The sequence below is a fragment of the Ahaetulla prasina genome, chromosome 3 (assembly GCF_028640845.1).
Source record: "Ahaetulla prasina isolate Xishuangbanna chromosome 3, ASM2864084v1, whole genome shotgun sequence".
NCBI classification, from domain to species: Eukaryota; Metazoa; Chordata; class Lepidosauria; order Squamata; family Colubridae; genus Ahaetulla; species Ahaetulla prasina.
The window spans coordinates 150,183,970-150,209,903 of NC_080541.1; the positions used below are offsets into that span (position 1 = coordinate 150,183,970).

Below are 25,934 nucleotides of genomic sequence, written 5' to 3' on the forward strand. Positions count from 1 at the left end.
AAAATGCTAATAGTATTTAATTCCCCTTGACTTCTAACCTTTTTAATCTGTTGTGTTGCTAGTTCAGTATTGCAAATCTGGCTGCTTTATATTACAATACAAACATATGTATTGAGTCATTCCAGAAAGCCTGACATTTCAAAAACAAATATGAGAAAAGAGTGAGGTTGATCTTTTCCTTATTTTAAAGCAATTGGTTAGCTTCTGTCTTAATTTGGGTCTATGGGAGCTGGGACAGAAGAATCATTAAAAGTAACATATCATCTGAATAAAAACTGCAGCAAAGCAACTAAATATGAGCCTTACATTTTTTCCTTTTCCCCAGTAGTTTGGGGCTAGGGATTGTTTTGTTTTATTTTTTAAATTTCTCAATATAATACCAATTGGAAAGTTGCCCAGGGACTACTAACCCATTAGCAAATTAAGAATCCGCTTTTAATAACACAGAACTTGTAAATAATGCATTAATTGACTAGCTTGAAAGTTAGTTTGAATGCTAGAAACCCAGGCTGTAAATGTATCGTGAAAGAACGATGAAGGTTGACTTAGCTGCACAATGATCGGAACAGATTAAATATGACAGTTGATATTTGCAAAAATGGGGAGCTAATTGGAGGACACCTGCAGCTGTTTTCCAACCAAAACAACAGAAGCCAAAGATGTATCTAATTGAAGTATGTCACATTTTTTATTTGGGCCCAATTTTTTGCCTTCCTTGGGGTGTTCTGTGCATGTTGGGTTTGTTTGTGCTACACCTCTGTCAGGACATGAGCCTAAAGAAGCAACAAGCGTCTCTTGGACCACATGTAACTTCTCTCAGTGTTGCAATTTGTGATGTAAAGAGTAAGTATGTGAATCCCGTTTACTGTGAGCCAGGAGTACCTACACAATATGATTCAGATGCAGAGATGTTTATAATGTTTGATTGGGAGCCATCCAGAGTTTATTATAAGATTTGTGGCTCTATAAATGTTTTAAAACAATAAATAAATCGGAAGGAGGCTTGAATTCTTTGAAATATTTGATCCTTTCCTCTGCTCTTTTCTTCATTGGCCTGTAAAAAAAAAATTCTCATAAGGTACTGCTTGGTTTTTGTAAAATTTATTTTAAGGTGCCACACAGAATAAGAGATTTTACATTTTTATTATATTGTTCCTATGCTACTGAGAAATTTTCTTTCTTTCTACTTTTAGAAAATATACATTTTCTTTCATTCAGCCATTGAGTGACTGTTTTTAATATTTTATGTACATTTCCACAGGAACAGATGGATCAAGTCTCTTGCAGCAAAACTACCAAAGATTCTTATGGCAACTTTATGATGAGCAAAATTGTTATTGTCTAAACTTTCACAGGTGAAGTGAATTGTGTTACATAATAATCACTTAAGCCAGTGATTCCGAAATTGTGATTCAGGAATCATTGGTGGTTGACATAAGTCCTCCAAGAATTCACCACATCCTTCCCTCAAGTCATGGCCATTTCTGTTTATGTCCTCTGGGTCTTCACTGACATTTGCCTGGTCAGATCAGAGTCACTTGCTCACTTAGCCACTGCCTCCCCTGGATTACCACCAGATAGCTAACCAGGCCCAAGCTGTGTCTTCTCCCAGCCCATGTAACCCTCCCTTCACCCATCAGCTTACTAGTCAGAGCTAAAGGTTCTTGTTCCTCGTTTGAGAAAATGGATCAGTCCTTGAAATATACAAGTGATTAGTAGTAACGTGAGCACTGAAAACTGAAAATAGGAAACAGATCATGAGGGTACGGCATGAGTGTCCATATTGAACTAAAAAGTTGCTGTGGCCCTATAACAGGAACCTCAGAAGAAGCATGTAAATAGCAATAATGACAAATGGCTACCTAAAAATGGAATTCCATTGGACTCCTAGCTTCTTTGTATTCAGAGATTTTTTACTAAAGATCATTTGTGACAGGAAGGTTTGTGCTAAGGATTGTTATTATAAAATGCATACATAAAACAATACCTGAACAAATATGTTTTTATTTGGAAGAATAATTGATTTTAAATGTCCTTTAAAAATAGGAAGGTAGACACAGATGTACCGATAAGTATGATTATTAATGTATTCATCAAAAAACTAGATTTCCTACATTCTTAAACATAGGGAAGAGATAACTTGTTTTACTGTGTGATCCCCAGATTTTCTTATTTAGTAGCCTATGATTACAGAAAGTTTGAGCAACACTGATGTATGCAATGATATATTTGTTAATTATTAAGATGCCACAACTTAATAGAGATAAGAGATGAGACTACCTTCTTAAATGAACAGTGCAAAGAGATAGAAGAAAACAATAGAATAGGGAGGACCAGAGATCTCTTCAAGAAAATTGGAGATATGAAGGGAATATTTCATGCAAAGATGGGAATGATAAAGGACCAGAATGGCAGGGATCTAGCAGAGGTAGAAGAGATTAAGAAGAGGTGGCAAAATTACACAAAAGTACTATACAAGAACGAGCTTAACATCCCTGATAACAATGAGGGGTGGTCACTGACCTCCAGCCAGACATCCTAGAATGTGAAGTCAAATGGGCCTTTGGAAATCTGAGCAACAACAAAACTAGTGGAGGAGACAGTAGTCCAGCTGAGCTATTCAAAATCTTAAAAGACGATGCAGTAAAAGGGCTACAGTCAATTTGCCAGCAAATTTGGAAAACTCAACAGTGGCCACAGGATTGGAAAAGGTCAGTTTACATTCCAATTCCAAAGAAAGGCAATGCCAAAGAATGTTCAAACTATCACACGACTGCACTCATTTCACATGCTAATAAGGTTAAGCTTAAAATCCTACAAGCTAGGCTCTAGCAGTATGTGGATCGAGATCTACCAGAAGTACAGGCAGGATTTTGAAGAGGCAGAGGAACTAGAGATCAAATTGCCAACATATGCTGTATCATGGAGAAAGCTAGGGAGTTCCAGAAAAACATCTACTGTTGTGCCTCATTCTCCCTCCTCTCCTCAGCCGGGCCCCTCCCATCTCCTCCCGGGCCTGCTATCAGATTCGGAGTCTGATAATGAAGATGAGTGGCTGTCATTCCTCCAGCCCCCAGCCCTGGCCCCATGCCCGGACAGGATGTCAGGAATGAACAAACAAACCTCACTCCTACAGCGTGTGAGCAGGGAGCCAGCCACGTGCTGGAATTACTGACAGCAGATCCAGCTGAAGAGAAGTCACAGTAGGAGGATCCCCGCTTCCAGAGATCTGAGAGGCGACGTCAGCAGAAGGAAGGGAGGGGCAGGCCTGGATAAGTGCTGAGTCATGGAGCCACACCCCATAGCCTATATAAAGGACCAGCTTGAGTCAAGCAACTTTGAGTCAAGCAAAGTCTCATTTAGTTTGCTGAAGTCACAACTTGGATTCCTGCCTGCCCTGAGAAATCTGAAAGGAATTTGGCAAAGCTGCAGAGGCTTTGTGGCCACGCTTGATACGGACTTCCTAGACCCAGTCGTCGGAGGGGGAGGGGGACACGACATCTACTTCTGCTTCATTGACTATGCTAAAGCCTTTGATTGTGTGGATCACAACAAATTGTGGCAAGTTCTTAAAGAGATGGAGTACCAGACCATCTGATTTGTCTCTTGAGAAACCTATATGTGAGTCAAGAAGCAGCAGTGAGAACTAGACACAGAACCACTGATTGGTTCAAAACTGGGAAAGTAGTCCAGCAAGGCTGTATATGGTCACCCTGCCTATTTAATTTATATGCAGAGCACATCATGAGAAAGGGGGGGAGGCTAGATGAATCAATAGCTGGAATTAAGATTGCCGGGAGAAATATCAACAATCTCAGATGTGCAGATGATACCATTCTAATGGCAGAAAGCGAAGAACTAAAGAGCCTCTTGATGCAGGTGAAGAAGGAGCATGCAAAAGTTAGCCTGAAACTCAACATTAAGAAAACTAAGATCATGGCATCTGGCCCTCTCAATTCCTGGCAAATAGATGGGGAAGAAATGGAGGTAGTGACAGATTTTATTTCCCTGGTGTCCAAGATGACCACAGATGGGGACAGCCAAGAAATTAAAAGATGCTTGCTCCTGGGGAAGAAAACTATGGCAAATCTAGATAGCATACTAAAAAGCAGAGACATCACCCTGCCAACAAAAGTGAGTATAGTCAAGACTATGGTTTTCCCAGTTGTTATGTATGGATGTGAAAGTTGAACCATAAGAAAGGCTGAGCGCCAAAGAATTGAGGCCTTTTAACTACGGTGCTGGAGAAGACTCCTGTGAGTCCCTTGGACTGCAAGGCAATCAAACTGGTCAGTCCTAGAGGAGATCAACCCTGACTGCTGTTTAGAAGGCCAGATCCTGAAAATGAAACTCAAATATTTTGGCGACCTAATGAGAAGGAAGGACTCACTGGAGAAGAACCTAATGCTGGGAAAGATTGTGGGCAAAAGAAGAACGGGACGACAGAGAACGAGGTGGCTGGATGGAGTCACTGAGGCAGTCGGTGTGAGCTTAAATGGACTCCAGAGGATGGTAGAGGACAGGAAGGCCTGGAGGAACGTTGTCTATGGGGTCACGATGGGTCGGACATGACTTCGCAACTAACAAGAAGATGCCACAAGTCTTTGTTGTTTAAATAAATTTGTAATCCACGCAAAGAATTTAGGTTACTAGATGAATAATTAATAATAATTATAATAATAATTAATATAATATAATAATATAATAATTATAATAATAATTAATAACAGTAATTGAATTTGAAATTTATCCTTGGGAACATCTTGTAAACGGATTTTAAATTCAATTATACTAATATTAATTATGTAAGCCTGAATGTGTAGTTTACTAAATTGTATGGTATCATTGATCCTGACATTAATTTTGCTGACCCACAAATACACAACATAGCTTTGATAAAATATCTCAATTGTAATATTAGTGATAGAACATATATTTTGCTTGTCGACGATCTTAGATTTAGGAATCCCTTCAAAACTCCAATCTAAGACCCCTCAGACAGTGGAGACTAGGGGTTGGCATCCTACAGCCCACATTCTACCTGTGGTGGTAGTTCATAGGCAGAATGTGGCCTACCACCCATTATTATTTGACCCATGGTCCTAAAAAGAAATGGATTTACTCAGCCTGCAAGAGAGAGGAAAATAGTGCTTGCGTCCTACTCAATTGTCCATTTTAGCCATTTTGATGACAACTTCACCAGCCAGCTCAACAGGCAGAGCAACAAGTCCTTCAGAAGGGCAATAGCAGGGGCTCTGACCCCTCCATAGAAGAAAGTCGCCAACCTCTGGTGTGGTTGCTCCAATTATTGATTCAGTATTGATAACCACCCTTGATAATATCATTTCTACAGCAGAATGTCTCATTCTGCTTAAGGAATGTGTATCTGAATAGCCATTTTAATCCAGTGATTTCTTATAAGCATTCAATTGCCTTTAAGAAATGATAGACATGTGTTTCAAAACTAAGTTAAATAACTAAGTATATAACCACACTGCCAGGTTGCTCTATTGGGAACGTGATCTATCAGCCATTTCTGGAAGGCAGAATATTTTGTCCTTTGTTTGTAGCCCACTGCAAATGCAACCTATGTTTTCCTGCTCAAAAACGCTGAAATTAGTTTTTTCCAATTTGAATCAGCTCAAATATTGTGGTCTGGTTGGTGTGTTGATCTTTCTTCCTTGGCAAACTGATTGGCTACCACACTGAGAGAGGAACACCCCCTCACCTGGACTGATGCTCTTTGGCTTCTAGCTCTCTAATCTCTGTTGTAGCTATTAATATTAGGGGCTTGGTGGACTTGATGGAGGACCCAAGGACCACTGGTTTGAAATCCAGCAGAAACAAAAAAATTTAACTGTTATTTCTCTTTCTCTGAATTATCTGCTTTTCAGTTGGATCTTTTTTTGTTTAGTTCCATTGTATCATTATTATTATTTACTTTATTCATTAAACATGAAACTCAGTCAACTGAGCATTCAAAAATGCATCACAAATACCATTGACTGGTGCTAATGGTTGATACGGGTTGCTGCCAGCATCCTAGGCATCAAACAAAGTACCTTCTTAAGATGTACGATGTTCCAAGTAGCGCAGTTTTTTGCAGTTCTGCTGGTGTTATTGCAGGAAGCCCCAATGACAATGGGTATCACTGTTACATGTTTCATCCATAGCCATGTAGTTTCGATGGCCAGGTCGCGATATTTCATGATTTTTTCCAGTTCTTTTTCTTCGACTCTGGCATCTCCTGGTACCGCGATGTCAATAAATTGTATGTTTCGGTTTTTGACAACTGTGATATCTGGTGTGTTGTGTTCCAAGTGACAATTCGTCTGCATTTGAAAGTCCCACAAGATCTTCACCTTCTCATTTTTTATAACTTTTTCCACTTTATGCTCCCATGACTTTTTGGATACAGGTAAGTCGTATTTTTTACATAATGACCAATGGATTAATTGAGCAACTTGGTCTTGTCTAGCTTTGTAATCAGTTTGTGTGATTTTGCTGCCTTCATATATTAAATGTGACACTTTCGACTTCGTTGTTGCAAAGTTGGCAGTTTTGATTGTCGGTGGATTTTTGTATCTTTGCTTTCATGCCATTAGTTTGGAGTGCTTGTTCTTGAGCAGCGAGTATTAAACCTTTTGTTTCTTTCTTGATGGTTCCCACGTAAAGTTGTCATCACATTTTCTTTTATCATTATTATTATTATTAATATTATTATTATTATTATTTCTTAGTAGGTTTGGGGTTAGAAATCCTTCTTCCTTAAGTGATTGGAAGACTGATGAAATGGTACACCAGTGGATTTATTACAAACAATAAAGCAGAGAAGTAGGTAGTTTCAGGAAAAGAAAAACCGTAATAATTAAAACATTCTGCAAGGTTTGAAATAGGTAATATTCTGCATTCCAGATAAAGGGTACAACCACTATACCACTAAAAGATTCTTCTCTTCCCCCCCCCCCAAATAAAACCCCCCAAAAAAACAACTACCATACAACAGTTCTTTTTAAGCCAAATGTGGGAAAATGTAAGACAGGGATTTTTATTTTAAAGCGAAGTTATTCCAGCATATGTGTACATCTTGATGCCTTGACCTTGAATAATTAAAGTATACATGTTCAGCCAGACCACCCACAGATAGGAAAGCTTATTGTTAATCTCGGTGGAAATATTTTGCAAGGCTAAAAAGGAATGAATACATATTAAAGTTCATATTGGCACAATAGAAGTCTATGTTCCTACCTTAAACTAAAATAAAACAGTAGACGAAAAGATGTTTGATCTCAGCGAATAAAACCGCTGCAGCACAGAGCCACGGCTGAGCCAGCGCACATCAGAGTGGTAGAGTACATCCCGTATTCAGCATCCATGTCAGATAAGAAAGCTTGAAATTCCTGTGGTACAGTCCTCTAGCTCGAATTATGTTGACAGTTTTTACAACAGTGTTCATCACATCGCCCAGCTGCACAGTCTTGGCACACAGTGCTTCTTGGTGGATTATACAGTGCATCCTAACAGCCTCACCTCCGCTCTCTTTTACCTTGACGCACACCATGGATGCCATTCCTTTGCGCTCACCCGTCATGGCCGGAGCTCCATCCGTTGTTACTCCACAGAGCTTGTCCCATTTAAGCCCCATCTTTTCAACTGCCTCTGACACAGCGTCAAAATATTTCCACCTGTCGTTGTGCCTTTTAGGCTCATCATATCAAGCAGCTCCTCCGTACAGCAAAATTATCATCGACTCCCGCAAAAAATTAAAAGCTGTGCGGTGTCTGTGGCGTCTGTGCTCTCATCGCATGCTATCGAGTAAAATCAAAAGCACAAGCTTTCTCTCTCAGCTGAAGTTTCAGGTTAGCTGACAAGTCCTCGATTCTCCGCACCACTGTATTTCTGGATAAGGTCACGTTGTTGAAATCCTGCACTTTTTCCGGGCACATTACTTCTGTGACTTTGATGAGGCACTGCTTTATGACATCACCCTCTGAGCGGTTTGCCATGCTGGGCAATAAGTTTTGCGACTTCATAGCTTGCTGCTGTGGCGTTTTCCTGTATTTTGTTAGCACGAAATAAAAACTGTTGTTGAGCTTGCAGGCTAGCTGCCATTTGCTTGAATTTCTGTGCTCGTTTGGCACCTGTGTACGATGCGTAGCTCTGATGCTTGGTCTCATAGTGCCGATGGACATTATACTCTTTCATCACGGCAACATCTTCATTGCAAATCAAACAGACACACTTTCCGTTGATTTCTTTAAAGAAATATTCATTTTCCCACCGTGTTTGAAATCTTCTACACTCACTTGCTATCTTGCGTTTCTTGATTGCAGCCATTTCTGGTGACTCGTGGTAAATAGACTATATCAGAGGCCTGAAAACCTGGGACATTACAATACAGATGGATACAGTCAGTCTACTAAAAAGCAACAATATGTGGATATCATCTTCAATTAAGGGGGGAAAATGTTTCATATTCATTCATCTTGGCCAGGGGTGTCAAACTTGGTCCCTTAAGACTTGTGGACTTCAACTCCCAGAGTCCTCAGCCAGCAAAGCTGGCTGAGGAACTCTGGGAACTGAAGTCCACAAGTCTCAAAGAGACCAAGTTTGGACACCCCTGATCTTGGCTTTTGTTTTGTATTTGGTATGAACTTGAAACTCCCTTCGTTATTCCCTGCCCAAGGGGTGGTGTTCTGTTTCCCTTCCCCCAATACTCCCAGCAAAGAGTCCGTCAGAGGCCTTCCTTTTTTTTTTTCCTTTTATTTACATAGATACATGTCCTGGCCACGTCTACCCACGGGCCTGCCAAGTTTCTGGAGATAACGAGGAAATTATAGATAAGGCCAGAATTACTCACGAATATATTCTTCCCTCCATGAAATAGTTAGCTCGCGCCAAATTCATTGCTTTGTCCGAGACAAAAAACCAGGAAGTCCCGCCTCCTATTTATAGTCTCTGCAGATGTCACTGCATGACAATTATGACTTGGCTTTGTCCCAACTCTTCCGCTGCTGCGCACGTCGATCAAGCCTTCGTAATCTTGCGTCCCTCCAAAACTGTTCTTGGGGCGTTGCCATATCAGAAGAAGGGCCGGGAGAATCAGGCGTGCCGGCCCCTCCCTTTGAGTGGGTGCCAGGGAGGGAGAGGGCTCAAGAGAAACAGGGCTTGCCAGGTCTTCTCCCTCATTTTCTGAATCATCCGAGTCCAGGAGTCTGGGTCCAGGAACCTGGGTCACAACAGGTGGAGGCGCGAGGAGCCTCACCAGGCGGCCCGAGGAAGGCGAGGACAGAGCTGCTGGGCCGGGCACGGCCAGCAGCCTCTTTCGCGCTTGCTGCCGCCTCCCCCCCCCTCCCTTCGTTATTCCCACCCGAGGAAGGCGGGGACAGAGCTGCTGGGCCGGGCACGGCCAGCAGCCTCTTCGCGCTGCTGCCGCCCCCTCCCTTCGTTATTCCCACCCGAGGAAGGCGAGACAGAGCTGCTGGGCGGGCACGGCCAGCAGCCTCTTCGCTTGCTGCCGCCTCCCCCTCCCTTCATTATTCCCACCCGAGGAAGGCGAGACAGAGCTGCTGGGCGGGCACGGCCAGCAGCCTCTTCGCGCTTGCTGCCGCCTCCCCCTTCGTTATTCCCTGCCCGAGGAAGGCGAGGACAGAGCTGCTGGGCCGGGCACGGCCAGCAGCCTCTTCGCGCTTGCCGCCTCCCCTCGCCGTTATTCCTGCCCGAGGAAGGCGAGGACAGAGCTGCTGGGCCGGGCACGGCCAGCAGCCTCTTCGCTGCCGCCTCCCCCTCCCTTCGTTATTCCCTGCCCGAGGAAGGCGAGACAGAGCTGCTGGGCGGGCACGCCAGCAGCCTCTTCGCGCTTGCTGCCGCCTCCCCTCGCCGTTATTCCCACCCGAGGAAGGCGAGGACAGAGCTGCTGGGCCGGGCACGGCCAGCAGCCTCTTCGCGCTTGCTGCCGCCTCCCCTCGCCGTTATTCCCACCCGAGGAAGGCGGGGACAGAGCTGCTGGGCGGGCACGGCCAGCAGCCTCTTCGCGCTTGCTGCCGCCTCCCCCTCCTTCATTATTCCCACCCGAGGAAGGCGAGACAGAGCTGCTGGGCGGGCACGGCCAGCAGCCTCTTCGCGCTTGCTGCCGCCTCCCCTCGCCGTTATTCCCACCCGAGGCGGGGACAGAGCTGCTGGGCGGGCACGGCCAGCAGCCTCTTCGCGCTTGCTGCCGCCTCCCCTCGCCGTTATTCCCACCCGAGGCGAGGACAGAGCTGCTGGGCGGGCACGGCCAGCAGCCTCTTCGCTTGCTGCCGCCTCCCCTCGCCGTTATTCCCACCCGAGGAAGGCGAGGACAGGGCTGCTGGGCCGGGCACGGCCAGCAGCCTCTTTCGCGCTTGCTGCCGCCTCCCCCCCCTCCCTTCGTTATTCCCACCCCACGGAGGCGAGGGCAGAACCCCTCCTCACCTGTTTCTTGATGGCGGCCCGAGGAAGGCGAGGGTAGAACTGCTGGGGCAGGCACAGCCAGCAGCCTCTTTCCGCCGCCGCCTCCTCTGCCCCTCCTTCATTATTCCCGCCCATGGGGAGGAGCATGAGCCTACTTGGCCTTAAAGGCCATTTTAAATTATACTTCCAGAATTTGCTGCGGGCCAAAAAAAACTGACCCGCGGGCCGCAGTTGGCCCGCGGGCCGTAGTTTGGACACCCCTGCTCTATTGGGAACGTGATCTATCAGCCATTTCTGGAAGGCAGAATATTTTGTCCTTTGTTTGTAGCCCACTGCAAATGCAACCTATGTTTTCCTGCTCAAAAACGCTGAAATTAGTTTTTTCCAATTTGAATCAGCTCAAATATTGTGGTCTGGTTGGTGTGTTGATCTTTCTTCCTTGGCAAACTGATTGGCTACCACACTGAGAGAGGAACACCCCCTCACCTGGACTGATGCTCTTTGGCTTCTAGCTCTCTAATCTCTGTTGTAGCTATTAATATTAGGGGCTTGGTGGACTTGATGGAGGACCCAAGGACCACTGGTTTGAAATCCAGCAGAAACAAAAAAATTTAACTGTTATTTCTCTTTCTCTGAATTATCTGCTTTTCAGTTGGATCTTTTTTTGTTTAGTTCCATTGTATCATTATTATTATTTACTTTATTCATTAAACATGAAACTCAGTCAACTGAGCATTCAAAAATGCATCACAAATACCATTGACTGGTGCTAATGGTTGATACGGGTTGCTGCCAGCATCCTAGGCATCAAACAAAGTACCTTCTTAAGATGTACGATGTTCCAAGTAGCGCAGTTTTTTGCAGTTCTGCTGGTGTTATTGCAGGAAGCCCCAATGACAATGGGTATCACTGTTACATGTTTCATCCATAGCCATGTAGTTTCGATGGCCAGGTCGCGATATTTCATGATTTTTTCCAGTTCTTTTTCTTCGACTCTGGCATCTCCTGGTACCGCTGATGTCAATAAATTGTATGTTTGGTTTTGACAACTGTGATATCTGGTGTGTTGTGTTCCAAGTGACAATTCGTCTGCATTTGAAAGTCCCACAAGATCTTCACCTTCTCATTTTTTATAACTTTTTCCACTTTATGCTCCCATGACTTTTTGGATACAGGTAAGTCGTATTTTTTACATAATGACCAATGGATTAATTGAGCAACTTGGTCTTGTCTAGCTTTGTAATCAGTTTGTGTGATTTTGCTGCCTTCATATATTAAATGTGACACTTTCGACTTCGTTGTTGCAAAGTTGGCAGTTTTGATTGTCGGTGGATTTTTGTATCTTTGCTTTCATGCCATTAGTTTGGAGTGCTTGTTCTTGAGCAGCGAGTATTAAACCTTTTGTTTCTTTCTTGATGGTTCCCACGTAAAGTTGTCATCACATTTTCTTTTATCATTATTATTATTATTATTAATATTATTATTATTATTATTTCTTAGTAGGTTTGGGGTTAGAAATCCTTCTTCCTTAAGTGATTGGAAGACTGATGAAATGGTACACCAGTGGATTTATTACAAACAATAAAGCAGAGAAGTAGGTAGTTTCAGGAAAAGAAAAACCGTAATAATTAAAACATTCTGCAAGGTTTGAAATAGGTAATATTCTGCATTCCAGATAAAGGGTACAACCACTATACCACTAAAAGATTCTTCTCTTCCCCCCCCCCCAAATAAAACCCCCCAAAAAAACAACTACCATACAACAGTTCTTTTTAAGCCAAATGTGGGAAAATGTAAGACAGGGATTTTTATTTTAAAGCGAAGTTATTCCAGCATATGTGTACATCTTGATGCCTTGACCTTGAATAATTAAAGTATACATGTTCAGCCAGACCACCCACAGATAGGAAAGCTTATTGTTAATCTCGGTGGAAATATTTTGCAAGGCTAAAAAGGAATGAATACATATTAAAGTTCATATTGGCACAATAGAAGTCTATGTTCCTACCTTAAACTAAAATAAAACAGTAGACGAAAAGATGTTTAATATCCTTTCTGGGAAAAGAAAATGTCTAGTTCCAGTTTTATTTCCATCACTTGAGATAGAATCCTCATCATCCTAACAGTTATTGCAGTTATTGTTGTTGTAATTATTATTGCTGTAATATTGTAAACGCTAAACTCTAGGCATTCTGTCAAAGTAAGGTAGCATCCATTAAGTAGGAGTGGGTAAGCCAGAAATGATACCTGAAACCATAATTTATAAATTTTGGCACAAAATATGTAAATAGGAGATTTTTAAAAAAAGAAACTCTGGTTTTTGAACTTTAGTAGTTATAGTGGTAGCAGATAAGAAGCATTGAGAGTGACTTTGCTAACAAGACTGCATTCTATGCCTCATCAAAAATAAGATTCTAAAGAGCTGTACTGCATGCTTTCCACAATGGCTAGAAAACTGATATAATCTGATGTGTCATTCTGTCTTTGAGAAGCAGATTCAAAAATACATACCTTTAGTAAAATTCATAGGAAAGCTTTTAGTCTTCTTTATCAGGGAGAAGCCTCCTAACATAAGTAAAAGAATCCATGCATTAGCGTACTTACCAAACGTTTGACCTATAATTTACAAGAATCAACTGCCATTTGAGTGTAGTTTTATAGTGCCCCAAGTCCAATCTGAACTGGCCCATTTTACTAGGGGTCAATTTCATGTCAGGCATATTCTATTCTACAGCAGTCATATAGCCATATAGGGAGCATATGGCGTGGTTCATAAAATTAGAATATGGCATCGCTTCTGTTCCAAGCCTGGCTAGTATAGAGTTGGTTTGGCAGTGGATTTTTGTTGCTTTCCAACAATGGCCAACAGATATTATCAGCTTTAACTGCATATTCAACATACTTGCACTAAACCTGACTTAGCTATGGCGATGAAATGTCTAGCTTTGCCTTTATCAGAGATTCTACCAAGCAACAGATCTTTGACTTCTTCAAATTAGTAATAGTTATTATTTGATAATTGAATAATTTGAATGAATAACCAAACTGTTCTAGATTTAATACTGCAGAATTTGCCCTTGCATTATTCAATGTCTTCTAACACAGGAGTTTAAAATCTTTTGCCTTTTTAGTTAGCACCTCTTTACAGGTAGTCCTTGCTTAATGGCTGCCCTGTGTAGCAACTGTTCAAAGTTACAATAGCAGTGAGAAACTTATTTAATGACTCTCCTTGCACTTCCAGCTTGCACTTTATGACTAGTATTGCAGTGTTGCCACGGTCACATTGAAATTTAGGTGTGACACAACTGGCAGGTGCACTTTTTTAAAAAAATATTTATTTATATTTATTGTGGAAGGAAGGAAGGAAGGAAGGAAGGAAGGAAGGAAGGAAGGAAGGAAGGTTGGTTTAGTTAAATAATATATAAATGACTTCCAAGCTTTTTTTCAATATTTAATTACACTCTTATTAACCTTCCTCCCTCTTAGAAGTTATGCAAGATCCTTAACCCTGTCATTTAATTCATGTATTTCTTAATCTTCAAATCCATAAATCATCATTTCATTTCTTCCTTCTTTCAGCAAAATATCCATTAAGCCTTCCAGTCTTTCACAAACATTTTTTTTGTCTCACCAAACAGGTTAGTTTTGCAACTGGCAGGCACTTACCCAGTGACAGCATCCCACAGTCACAAAATTGTGTGCTCCACAGCTGGCTTCCAACCAGCAGAGTCAATGGAGAAGCCAGCACTAAAGTCACAGTCACATGTCTCAACAATTGCAGGTGATTCTCCTAATGGCCCCAGTGGAATTGATGTTATAAGCCTAGCACAGTCATGAGAATTTTTTCACTTAGTGACTGCATTGCTTAGTGATGGAGTTGCCTGTCCCAATTAGGGCATTAAGCAAGGACTATCTGTAACTTCTAAGTTAGTTAAAAATAGCCAGTAATCCATTCAAAAGTCCTCCAAAGTAGCAGTGTTACACTAATCTCCATTCTTTTCCCCTTTTTATTTAAATCCCAGTTACTTAATTTACCTATAGGGTACATTAATAAATTATCTAGCTACCTATGTTTTAATTTACATAATATCTATTTCCCCCACATTACATCGGAGTAGAGAAGGCATTCAAAAGAAGGGCATAATAAGAAAATTAGGGCTTCCTAGTATTTTGATATAATTAAAATTATAGATTACTCTAAGGATGTCAAACTGGCGGCCCATGGGCCGGATGCATCATGCACAGGCCACGCCCATCCCGGTTCCGCAAAGGCAATAAACATCACAATATGTCACGTGATTTCACGTGACACGGTCGAATTTACCCAGGGATGACTCACTGAGCATATCTTAATTAGAAGGGAGGAATACTTACACAAGTATGTGTGAACAAACAATTCCAACAATCTTTTTTTTCCCTCATCCTCCAGATAACCTTTTCTTTCCTCCAAAATGTATGTATAGAGTGATGGTTAGTTTCTTAATGTGGCGTCCATTAATGGTAAACAACATGTCTTTTTGGCTTAAAAAATAAAGTTTGTCTTTTAAGCAATTACACTTTCTTCTGCTGTCTAGGTTTAGGAAGTTAGGATTTAATTACAGTTTGCCTTCTTTTGCTTTTATTAAATATAGCTTAAATAAGCTGCAGATTCCCAATTTTGTCATAATACAAACCATGGAAAAATGGACTCTTGATCTCCACCTTATGGAAAAGAATGAAAACAAGGTTTCACATAGTACAAAACAAGTTTTTCTTGTCACCTCTGAACTGAGCCTATAAATGTGCTATTAAAAGCCAACTACAATCTGGCCTCATTCAAAAGAAAATAAGTAGCTCTTAAGTCTCATTCAAATTTAAATGCAGGTTACTTACATTTAGTTTGGGATAAGTATGTGAAGGGAAGTCCCTTTATTGTGAATGCACTAATAACTAATTTATGCAAACACTGTTAGGAATTTCAGCTCCTGGTTTGTTTTGTTTTTTTAAATTTCGTGAATTTAAAAATGTAACCTGTAACATCCCTAATTCAGAAAAGCACTTAAAAAAATCTATGTACTTTGTACAACCCAACCTTACAAAATGCTTCAAGCTAATGTTAAATCAAAAGGCCAATCTGTGCATTTTTTTTATTTTTTTTATTTTTTTTATTTTGTCACAACAATATATGTAGGAATCATACAAAAGATTATATAGTATATAAACAAATATGAGTAAATATAAGGAGGTATAAGCATATATATAGAAAGAAGAAAAGAAAAACAATAGGACAGGAACGGTAGGCACGTTTGTGCACTTATGCACGCCCCTTATGGTCCTCTTAGGAATGGGGTGAGGTCAATAGTAGAAAGTTTTTGGATAAAGCTTTTAGGATTATGGGAAGAGACCACAGAGTCAGGTAAAGTATTCCAAGCACTGATGATTCTGTTACAGAAGTCATATTTTCTGCAATCTAGATTAAAGCGGTTGACATTAAGTTTAAATCTATTAGTTGCTCTAGTATTATTGCAATTAAAGCTGAAGTAGTCTTTAACAGGAAGGACATTACAATAGATGATTCTGTGAGTTAAGCTTAGGTCTTGTTGAGTCAATCCTTTCAGCTGGGTTAATGTCTGCTGATAGCAGAAGAAGAGACACTATTTATTTTATAAGGCCCTGAGAATGAGAAACGACTGTGTGAACCAAACTTTGCTCTTATGTAACTATGATTACAAGAGGGAAATACTTATAAGCACTTTATTGGTAAAGAACTGGGTTTCTCTCTGTGGTAGCTTCACAGCAGTGGAAGTCCCTTCCCCAGGAAAATATGCTTTATATTCTGTTTTTGTCCACATGATTTTTCTAACCATTCTGCTAAGGACTCACTTGTATAAGAGAAGCATAATTATTTTACTCCCTGATTTTATTCATTAAGTATAAGTGGATTTGCTAAACATGATACACCGTTTGCGCTACAGATTTCTCATTAAAAAATAACGAACAGACTTAATGTGCTTACTGACGGTCTTCCCAGGTAGATTAGACCAGGGGTCTCCAACCTTGGTCCCTTTAAGATTGTGGACTTTAACTCCCAGAGTCCCTCAGCCAGCTTTGCTGGGAGTTGGGAGTTGAACTCAACTCTGGGAGTTGAAGTCCACAAGTCTTAAAGGGATCAAGGTTGGAGACCCCTGGACTAGACAGAAAACACAACTAGGTGTTTTCTATTAAATAATAAAATTCTATTTTATTGTAAGGCTACATTAACAGAATCATACAGGTCTGAAAATACAAATCTCCCACCATCTTTGTTATAGTCCAAGAAGCTAGGAAATGTCCCTGCAGGCTATTGCTGTCTCTTACCTGATAGTTCGGTAGGACCATCTCTTCTCTCCATCTCCCAAGGTCTTTCTCACATACCATTACATCTACTTGTTCCCCCTAAAAAACTGGAAAAAACAAAAGAAAATTAAGAAAAGAAATTAATTTTGGCTGTATCCTAATGATATCATCCTATCTTCTCCAGAGCAATCAACATAGGTATGCTTCTTAATTTAGTTTGGTGAACACAGAAGCCTTATTTCTTTAAATAGTGAATTACCAAATTTGAAGCAAACTTGATTACAGAAAACAACTATTTTCTTAGCAGGTGTATCATAACTCAAATGTATGAATGTTAAATTATTTTACAAATGGATTTAAGAGAGGAACATGTTTTTTAAAAAAATCACTTGCAGAGATCACTTCAGAGCCGAATGTAGGTGATTTAATGTTTCCAGTAAGATGCAAGTAAACAGAGAATTGGGGTTATGCTGAACTTTTCATAAGAGCTCTTCAAACATTTCCTCTTGAATAACTCAAGGTGTTGATTATCGTGATATTTCACTTAGCTGAAAAAGTGCCTTTTGCTATGTGGAAATGCATGTCTGCCAGAGTCTGCCCATGATATGAAATGATTGTAGCACACAGACATCTATGGTTCATGAGCTCAGTTATCCAATTCTTTCAATTAGCAACAACTTTTTTTTTATTGCTGTGGTATTTCTTTTGATAGCAATAGCACTTAGACTTACATACCACTTCACAGTGCTTTACAGCCCTCTCTAAGCGGTTTTCAGAGTCAGCCTTTTGCCCCCAACAATCTGAGTCCTCATTTTACTGACTTCGGAAGGATGGAAAAGTGAGTCAATCTTGAGCCAGTCAGAATCCAACTGCTAGCAGTCGGCAGAGTTAGCCTGCAATGCTGCCTTCTAACCACTGCACCACCACAGTGATGCAGTGCTTACATTTACAACTTTGTGTATGTGAAGTCTCTTTTGGATCATCTTTTGGTTGTTAGAGTGAACTTTTTCGATATATTACCAAACATTCCCCTCCCACACAGTTTTGGAAACAGAAAAGAAGAAAGACACTTAAAAAAAGTATGTTTAATGAATGAAGTCTTCCTGAAACCTGATTCCCCTGGTTTCACTACCAGAAGTAAGAGACCATCTCATCTTTTTTGGCATTACATAAACCAGGGGTCACAGAAGATTTATAGTTAGCTCACATTAGGTGTTGAAAAAGTTCAGGGTAATGAGCTAATGAGAGTTGGAGTTCTTGTGGTAGAACGAACTGGTGGTTTTCCATAGGGGCAAAATTCCAGCAGGTAAACCCCATTAATTGCTAAATACTGCTCTAAGTAAACTTATATTGTTATTTAATTAGGGGATGGGAAATATTAAATCTTCAACAAAGGCATGCTTTTTCCCAGCTATGAAAGATAAATTAGAACGAAGTAAGCATTGGATAAAAACAAATAAAAACCACTCTGATACTTAGAAGACATGTTCCTGCCTTATGTTCTCACTATATAACTACATTTAGTTATTCTAAATGTGAGAGGAGGGGGAAAGGAATCTAAGCAGCTTGGCAGTAGTAGATTTGTTCAGACATAATCGCAAGCTATGATAAAAACAATCCTGAATTCACCCTTTCATTGTTCCCCACACATGTTGATCAGTAACCCGAAATACCGGCGTTCCAAAAGAAATGCAGGAAAACTCTGGTTTGTACTTGTTTGAAAAATAGCCATGCAAACCAGAATAAAGCCTAATTTGTTATCTTTGTTGGAGGCATTCATGGCACCGTTTCCTATGGGTTAAAATAACACCACTGGCATGCTTTCATGGGTCTTTAGCATATTGCCTTTATTTTAATAACTGGCAAAGGAAAGCTTTGTTCTTTGGCAATTGTTAAAAGAACAAGTACTATTAGAAACAGTTAAGGAGGGGGCAGTGCCATAAATACCCATGCCCCAGTCATGAAAGACTTTTAATGAGGAGGCCCAGCTACAGTACTTTGAATTGTACCCAGAGAAGTCACCCGGTAGCCAGTGTGGCTTGCAAAGGTCATGGGCAAACCAAGGTGTGTTGATAACTCCTTACGCTGCTGCATTTTTCAGTTCTGGCTTTGCAGTCTGACAAACCAAGGCACATTTTTTACAGAACATCTCTATTACATCAGAGAGATTAGCATCAATGGGAGGGCAATGTCAAAATGAAATTATATTTAATAAAAATGTCTTTTTGTAAGCATGCATTTCCATTAGATAACTTAAAGCTGCAATCTCATATGCATTTACCTGAAACTCAGCTCTGCTATTATAAGTAGTAATTTCTACGGGAAGGCTGCCTGAATTACTGACTCTTTTTTTTTTAAATAGATCCACTATCAGAACAGAAGGAAGTTAAGGTTAGCCGGGTTGGCCTAATTGCAGTTGGTACTATTTCATTGAGATGCATCATGCAGCTGTTATGAAGTTCTTCAGCCAGTTTCAGTTCATATAAACAATCCTTAAATTGAGGCAAACCAAGTATCTTAATTTGTATTGCTTAAACTGCAAGGCTGAAAGTTGTAGACATGTGAATAGTTGTGTCATAATCCAGTGAGAAGTATGAACTTAAAATGATGTCCAAACCATCTTCTCTTGGTGGACCGCAGTATAGTTTAGTCTTCTGCCATTCACCTTCAATTGTCCTTGATGAGCAATTAGACATATGACCAGAGGTGGGTTTCAGCAGATTCTGACCAGTTCTGGAGAACCAGTAGCGGAAATTTTGAGTAGTTCGGAGAACTGGTAGTAAAAATTCTGACTGGCCCCGCCCCCATCTATTCTCTGCCTCCCAAGTCCTAGTTGATTGGGAGGAAATGGGGATTTTGCAGTAACCTTTCTCTGGATTGGAGAAGGAATGGAGATTTTACAGTATCCTTCCCCTGCCATACCCACCAAGCCCCGCCCACCAAGTTATGCCACGCCCACAGAACCAGTAGTAAAAAAATTTGAAACCCACCACTGTGTAGGATATCACCTAATACCAAATCAGAACCTGAGTTTTAGACTTCTTACTCTGGGACTGAGTAAGAGACTAATGGATGTGAAATGAATCTTTTACCACCGTCTCTGAGTTTGCTTACAACTTTGGAGCCTGACACAAAGCAGTTTCAATATTCTTATGGTCCTGCTTTTTCTTTGTAACTAAATAGGCCCAAGTCTACAAATAATTCTATAACAGCCATGAAGAAATTTGTCCAGGAATTTTTGGAAGAGATAGACAAACGCACCATGGCCAATACCTATTTCCATACCTTTTCAGCCACAAGTGCTTATGTGTTTAATGTTTAAAAAGGATACCTTAAACAGCCGTATCACGTTTCCTTTCCCATTTGCTAGCCAATATCTGAAACAGGTTGAATTTAGCTCGTAGTGCCTGTGCAAACCATATGTATTTGTACTGCAAATGAGAGGCGTAATAAATTGAGTTAAGGACAGAGAGTCAGCTTGAACTCTGGAAATGTTCCTGCTTTGGGGGGTTTAAATTAAACTGCTTTGCGGTGTTATTGAAGGCATATTTTTAAGACAGGATATTTTTGTTTTTGCTTCTGAAATATTCATATCCCTTTGCATTATTCGGGAAGCAAGGTACAATTTTCCCCAGCAATAGCCTATGATCTGCCAGTCTCCTGCTGTCCATTGTCATTGTGTCTCACAGCCCACAGTGGCCTGAGGTGCAGCTGGCACTCAAGGACCCCCCTCCCGTGCCCATAACTCTGAAACAACATGACATCTTAACCTTTATAAGCATTCCTTCACAACAGCATTTAAAAACACCCAAATCTTGCCTGACCTTTACATCGTACTGGAAGGGGATTTTTTTTATTATTATTATTTTTAAATTGATGTTGCAATATTCCCACCCCCACCCCCTGCCCTCGCCGCCAGTTGTGGCATTTTTAAGGTACTTCAAGAGGAACTTTGCTTTACCTTTCCCATCCTGTTTCAGACCAATCATTAATCATGAAGGGAAAACACTCCAGACTTTTGCCTGACTTCATAATGTTTTTTTATGTTTCTGACATTTTCTATCTATGAGCTGAAGGGAAATTCTTGTCTGTTTTCATTTAGAATCTGCTGGGTTGCTGTTTGATTCTAGCTTGACTTCCTCTTCAACTCGCTTGCTTTTGCTTTTTCCGCAAAGGCGTGTACTGCTACTGAATATTGAAATTAAAGACACTTTATGGGAGTATCAGCAAAACTGTTATCAAAGATAACTGGGGGGTGGGGGCTCTGTTGTCTGCTAACACAACTCTGTTGTAAGACATTTGATATTTATTTGTTAGAGAGGTGGGTTGTTTTGGAGAGAATTACTTGCTAGTAAGTGTAATGAAGTATTTCAATAGCAACATGTGTCTTCCTTTCCTAAAGTTAGAGCAAAATTATTTTAGGGAAACAGCAACTCCGGCAAACACTGTCTGTACTGGTCATTACTTTTTCAAAGTACATTATAGTCATGATTGCTTTTTCAAACTACATTATAGCTGTGAAGTAGAGCTTCTATGGGGAAAAACGAATATTGCATTTATTACTGTAATTCTACATTCATAAAATATATTTCAGAGGAGGAGGAATTTACACAGGGGGTAATGTGATTTTCCCCTTTATCCATTATTTATAACTGCTTAATCCAGGTGCTGTCAGTTATTTTTTTTTATATATTCTCCAGTTTCACAGCTACAAAACACTTCAGTATTTCTAATTTATTTCTGCTTACTATACAGATGTTCTCAATTGTGTTCCTAACTACATTTCAGATGTTATTATTGTTTTTGTTTGTGTCAGCGTGCATGCTGAAGTGCACAATACACAATTGTCAGGACTTTAGAAGCCTGTAAAAAAACCTCTGATTATTTAGTTATCAATAAATTAAAGTGTAATATCTAGGTCATTAGTGGATTTAGTCTTCAGGTGATTTCCCTGCAGCTTATATATTTCCTTGTATGAGAATTGTATATTGTCACATGAAAGTTTCATCTTGCATTTATTCAAGGGGGTCATTTAGAAGCCGCATTTGGAGAACATGTGGAATTGTGGATGGTGTTCTGTAAATCAATGTCTCGGTTCTTGATAGAAGATTTAATAGCTTGTATCTTACATGCCTATTTCTTAAAAGTCCCACTTACTCATTTACCTATGAGTAAAAATGCATAGACTGCATAATGAGAAAATGCGTGACTTTGTGACCGTCTACTTTTCTATGAACAAAAACAGGAAAGAAATCCATGGCTTCTGGAACTGAAGCTCCAGCCTTGAGCTGATTACTCTTTAGGGATATCTCTGTATTTCATGATTATGAAATATGAATAAATTATCTTATAGTATAGTAATTTTTGAACTGTAGTGTCGCCCATGAGCATTGGCATTTCTTCTGTTAATTGTAAGGATTTGCACAAATAACAATAGGGATGCAATAATAGATAACACTCCAATTTATTAACTCAGTGTCTTTGAAAGAGTGAGTCAACATTTAAATACCTTCAGCATGGGAGAAGTCACCATATCCCAAAACAAATTGTTGCCACTGTTGAACAGCCTTAACACTGATGATGTGGTTCTGCCAGCAGGCCTGGAGAACCCAGACTGGGATGGAGCCCATTACATGGCTTGTATGAATGTGTGTTGCCGCTGGGGTTGGGGGGGGTGTTATTATTTTATTGTTTTATTATTTTTTTGTATTACTTTTCTTTCTTTTAAATGTTGTTTTTATATCCATGTAAGCCACCTTGAGTCGCCATGTGTGAGTAGGCAGAAATATAAATTTTCTAAAATAAATAAACAACAGCAACATTCAGCTTGAATCACAATTTTTGATTTGAAAAGCAGCCCAATTCCCCTGGGATCATTTTTTTATTTTATTTTATTTTGTCACAACAGTATACGCAAACATTGACATAAAACAACAACACATCGTATAAACATATATATAAGCAAAAGTATGCAACAACTATATTAATTTGATATAATGAAAGGGAACAATAGGACAGGAACGGTAGGCACTTTTGTGCTCTTATGCACGCCCCTTATAGTCCTCTTAGGAATGGGGTGAGGTCAATAGTAGACAGTTTTTGGTTGAAGTTTTTGGGATTTTGAGAAGAGACCACAGAGTCAGGTAGTGCGTTCCAAGCGTTAACAACTCTGTTACAGAAGTCATATTTTCTGCAATCAAGATTGAAGCGGTTAACATTAAGTTTGAATCTATTGTTTGCTCTTGTATTATTGCGATTGAAGCTGAAGTAGTCTTTAACAGGAAGGACATTGCAATAGATGATTCTGTGTGTTAAACACAGGTCTTGTCGGAGTCGGCAGAGTTAGGGTTAGGGTTAGAGTTAGGGAGACTTTCTCTTGGCTTTGCAGACTGAATCCAAAATCTCCATCCAGACATCCAAAACTCAGTGCTTCCTCCTGGCTGTCCCCAGAAATGGGAAAAGTTTTGTAACTGCCCTCCCCACTTTTTACTATGTTATTTTTCACACCTAGGACCATTGCAGCATTTCCATAGTTATGTGATCAAAAGTCAGATGCTTGGCAACCTAATCATATTTAGGATGATGGCAGTCACATTGTCAGGGTCATATGAACTCTTTTTGTGACCTTCTGACAAGCAAAGTCGATGGGAAAGCCAGATTCACTTAACTAACTTACCTGCAGTGATCCACTTAACAACTGCGGCAAGAAATGTTGTAAAACGGGGCAAAACTCACTTTACAAATGTCTCACTTAGCAACAGAAATGTTGGGCTCGTTATGGTCGTAACTCAGAAATAAAAGTAATTTTATTTCTTCATAGATCTGTAGGCAACGTGCCTTCTGATGGGTACGTAAGCAACAAGTTTCAGATGATTTTTTTTTTGTTCATTTGTAATTTTGAAAGGTTTTGCAAAGAAGACTTTGTAATGTAGTGATTTCTAAAAGGGGGGAAAAAAGCACTTCTTCCCATATGGTTTTGGAGTTAATTATTATGAAAATGACTCTAGAGGTATTCAGTTAAGAATCAGTCAAAGAGACAGGTGTGGTTTATTGACTAATTTGCCTACTTATTTTTCTGGAAGCAAAATCTTCAAATTTGAGAAGTGATAAGCTATCCTCAAACACTGCAAAACACCCCTTCAGATCTCATAGCTTCTGTTGAAACTCTTTAATATTCCTGGTCCTAGGAGAGAGAACTAGCAAAGAACAACATTTATTTTACGATATATTACTTCAATATCTTTCCTGCAAAAAACACAAAACAAAAAAAACCTATGATAGAAGAGCCTTTGTAAAATTCTTCACTGTGATTAGAAACCAGAACTGTCAGCCTCAAAACTTCTTTCCTTGTTCTTCTTTCTCACCTTCCGTAGCCTCCTATTTTTCTTACACGAGGATCTGTGTAAAAGCTACCCTCAGCTTTTTGTTAAGAGAAAGTAGGATGTAATTGGCAAGGGATGCGTCCTAATGTGAAACACGTGTTCTCTTTGTGATGATCACACTCCAGGCATTCAGCTTCTGTGCCAGGTATGGTGTCCTTAAACAAATACAATTAAGCACTTTCAAAAGTATTTGGCACTCCACAGCTCGCTATAAACATCTGCTCAAACTTTGCTCATTGAGCAGGCCGAATTAAAGAGGACTTCTTATTGAAATTTGGCTCCTCCCAAGGTAACAGGTTCAACGGTCAGGAACATCATATGAGCCACCTTGAAAGCGATAGGAAATGCGGGATAACTTTGACTAAAGTTCAAACTTCATTTAATGCAGAAGCATCGTGGTTACTTCTCCCGCTGGAAAAAAAAACTTGCTAGGCCAAAAAAGAAAAGAAAGAAAAAAAGATACAAAATTTCAACGAACAGCATCGGTAATTAACAGTCAGGGTTGGTTTATACAAACAGCATTGGTATATGCTGATTAATAAGATGTATAGTGCACAGTTCTGTGATCTGGAGGCATGAAATATGAGGGCCTCACCGCATTCCCATTAAATTAAATGAGAATGCCGTAAGATCTTTGCTATTGGCACCATAGAAGCCTTTCATGAATGGTAGCACTGTCATGGAAAGCTTTCTTTAATGGCTAGGGAACATATTAACTTTCTCCCTGGACAATCTAACCTGAATAACTTACTCTGGCAGTAATTTTCCTAATGTATTTGTTTCCTCCTTTTTTTTCCCCATATCCTTAATTCTAGCATGAAACCTAGCCATGCCTCTTGTTTTTGCTGGCTGTATCTTATTCTCCTATGGGTAGGGTGAGAGTGAAACAGAGACTCTTTTATTTGCACACATTAGAAGATGGATTTGATAAAGAGCAGAATCATCCATCAGAATTGGAAAAAAATACTTCCATTGGGGTGAACAGAGACTTAACTTGAATCTTAATTACATGTAGTAAACTATGCCAATCTCAATCTGTACTTACCAAAGCTCTTCCAGGTTACATGTTTGCATGATATACTCAGAAATTCTTGCCAGTATAGCACATATTAAAAGGAGGCTTCCACTCTATACTGGTAATCAAGAATTCCCTACCCAAACACAATCCTAGGAGTTGACCAATGTAAAAAAAACAAGTATTCAATGAAAGGGCCTCTGGTGGCTCAATGGACTAAGACAGTCTGTTATTAACACAGCTGCTTGCAATTACTGCAAGTTCTAGTCCCACCAGGCCCAAGGTTGACTCAGCCTTCCATCTTTTATAAGGTAGGTAAAATGAGGACCCAGATTGTTGGGGGCAATAAGTTGACTTTGTATGTAATAAACAAATAGGATAAAGACTATTGCTTGACATAGTGTAAGCCGCCCTGTCTTCAGAGAAGGGCGGGATATAAATGCAAATTAAAAAATTTTAAAAAATGAACTAACCTTAGCTTCTTCCGAGGATATAGGAAGGAAAGTTGGGAACGTTGCACTAACAGCAAAATAGGATAGTCATCCAGAGACAGTTCACTCAGTAATGGACAGTTTCTGCAAGAATGAAACAGTGCAATTTGCTGTCCCACAGGTGCTTTTTTCAAGAGGCAACTGGACTTTCTTGTTTTTTCTTTGAAGACATTTCACTCCTCATCCAAGAAGCTTCTTCAGCTCTGAGAGAATAGTGGGGAATGGAAGGATTTATATTCCTTGCAGACAGCTGGTAATTTTCAACCGTTTAGAGCAGGGGTGTCAAACTCGCATTGTCAT

General features: G+C 40.1%; 1 long non-coding RNA gene across 1 annotated transcript; it reads right to left on the reverse strand.

Moving 5' to 3' along the window:
* Positions 1 to 868: 868 nt before the first annotated feature.
* Positions 869 to 25,719, reverse strand: LOC131194236 (uncharacterized). The gene is made up of 4 exons (XR_009154122.1): positions 25,617 to 25,719; positions 16,768 to 16,853; positions 12,943 to 12,996; positions 869 to 1,054 (listed from the first exon to the last, which is right to left on the reverse strand). It is a non-coding gene; the product is annotated as an uncharacterized LOC131194236 (long non-coding RNA).
* Between the last annotated feature and the right edge of the window lie 215 nt (positions 25,720 to 25,934).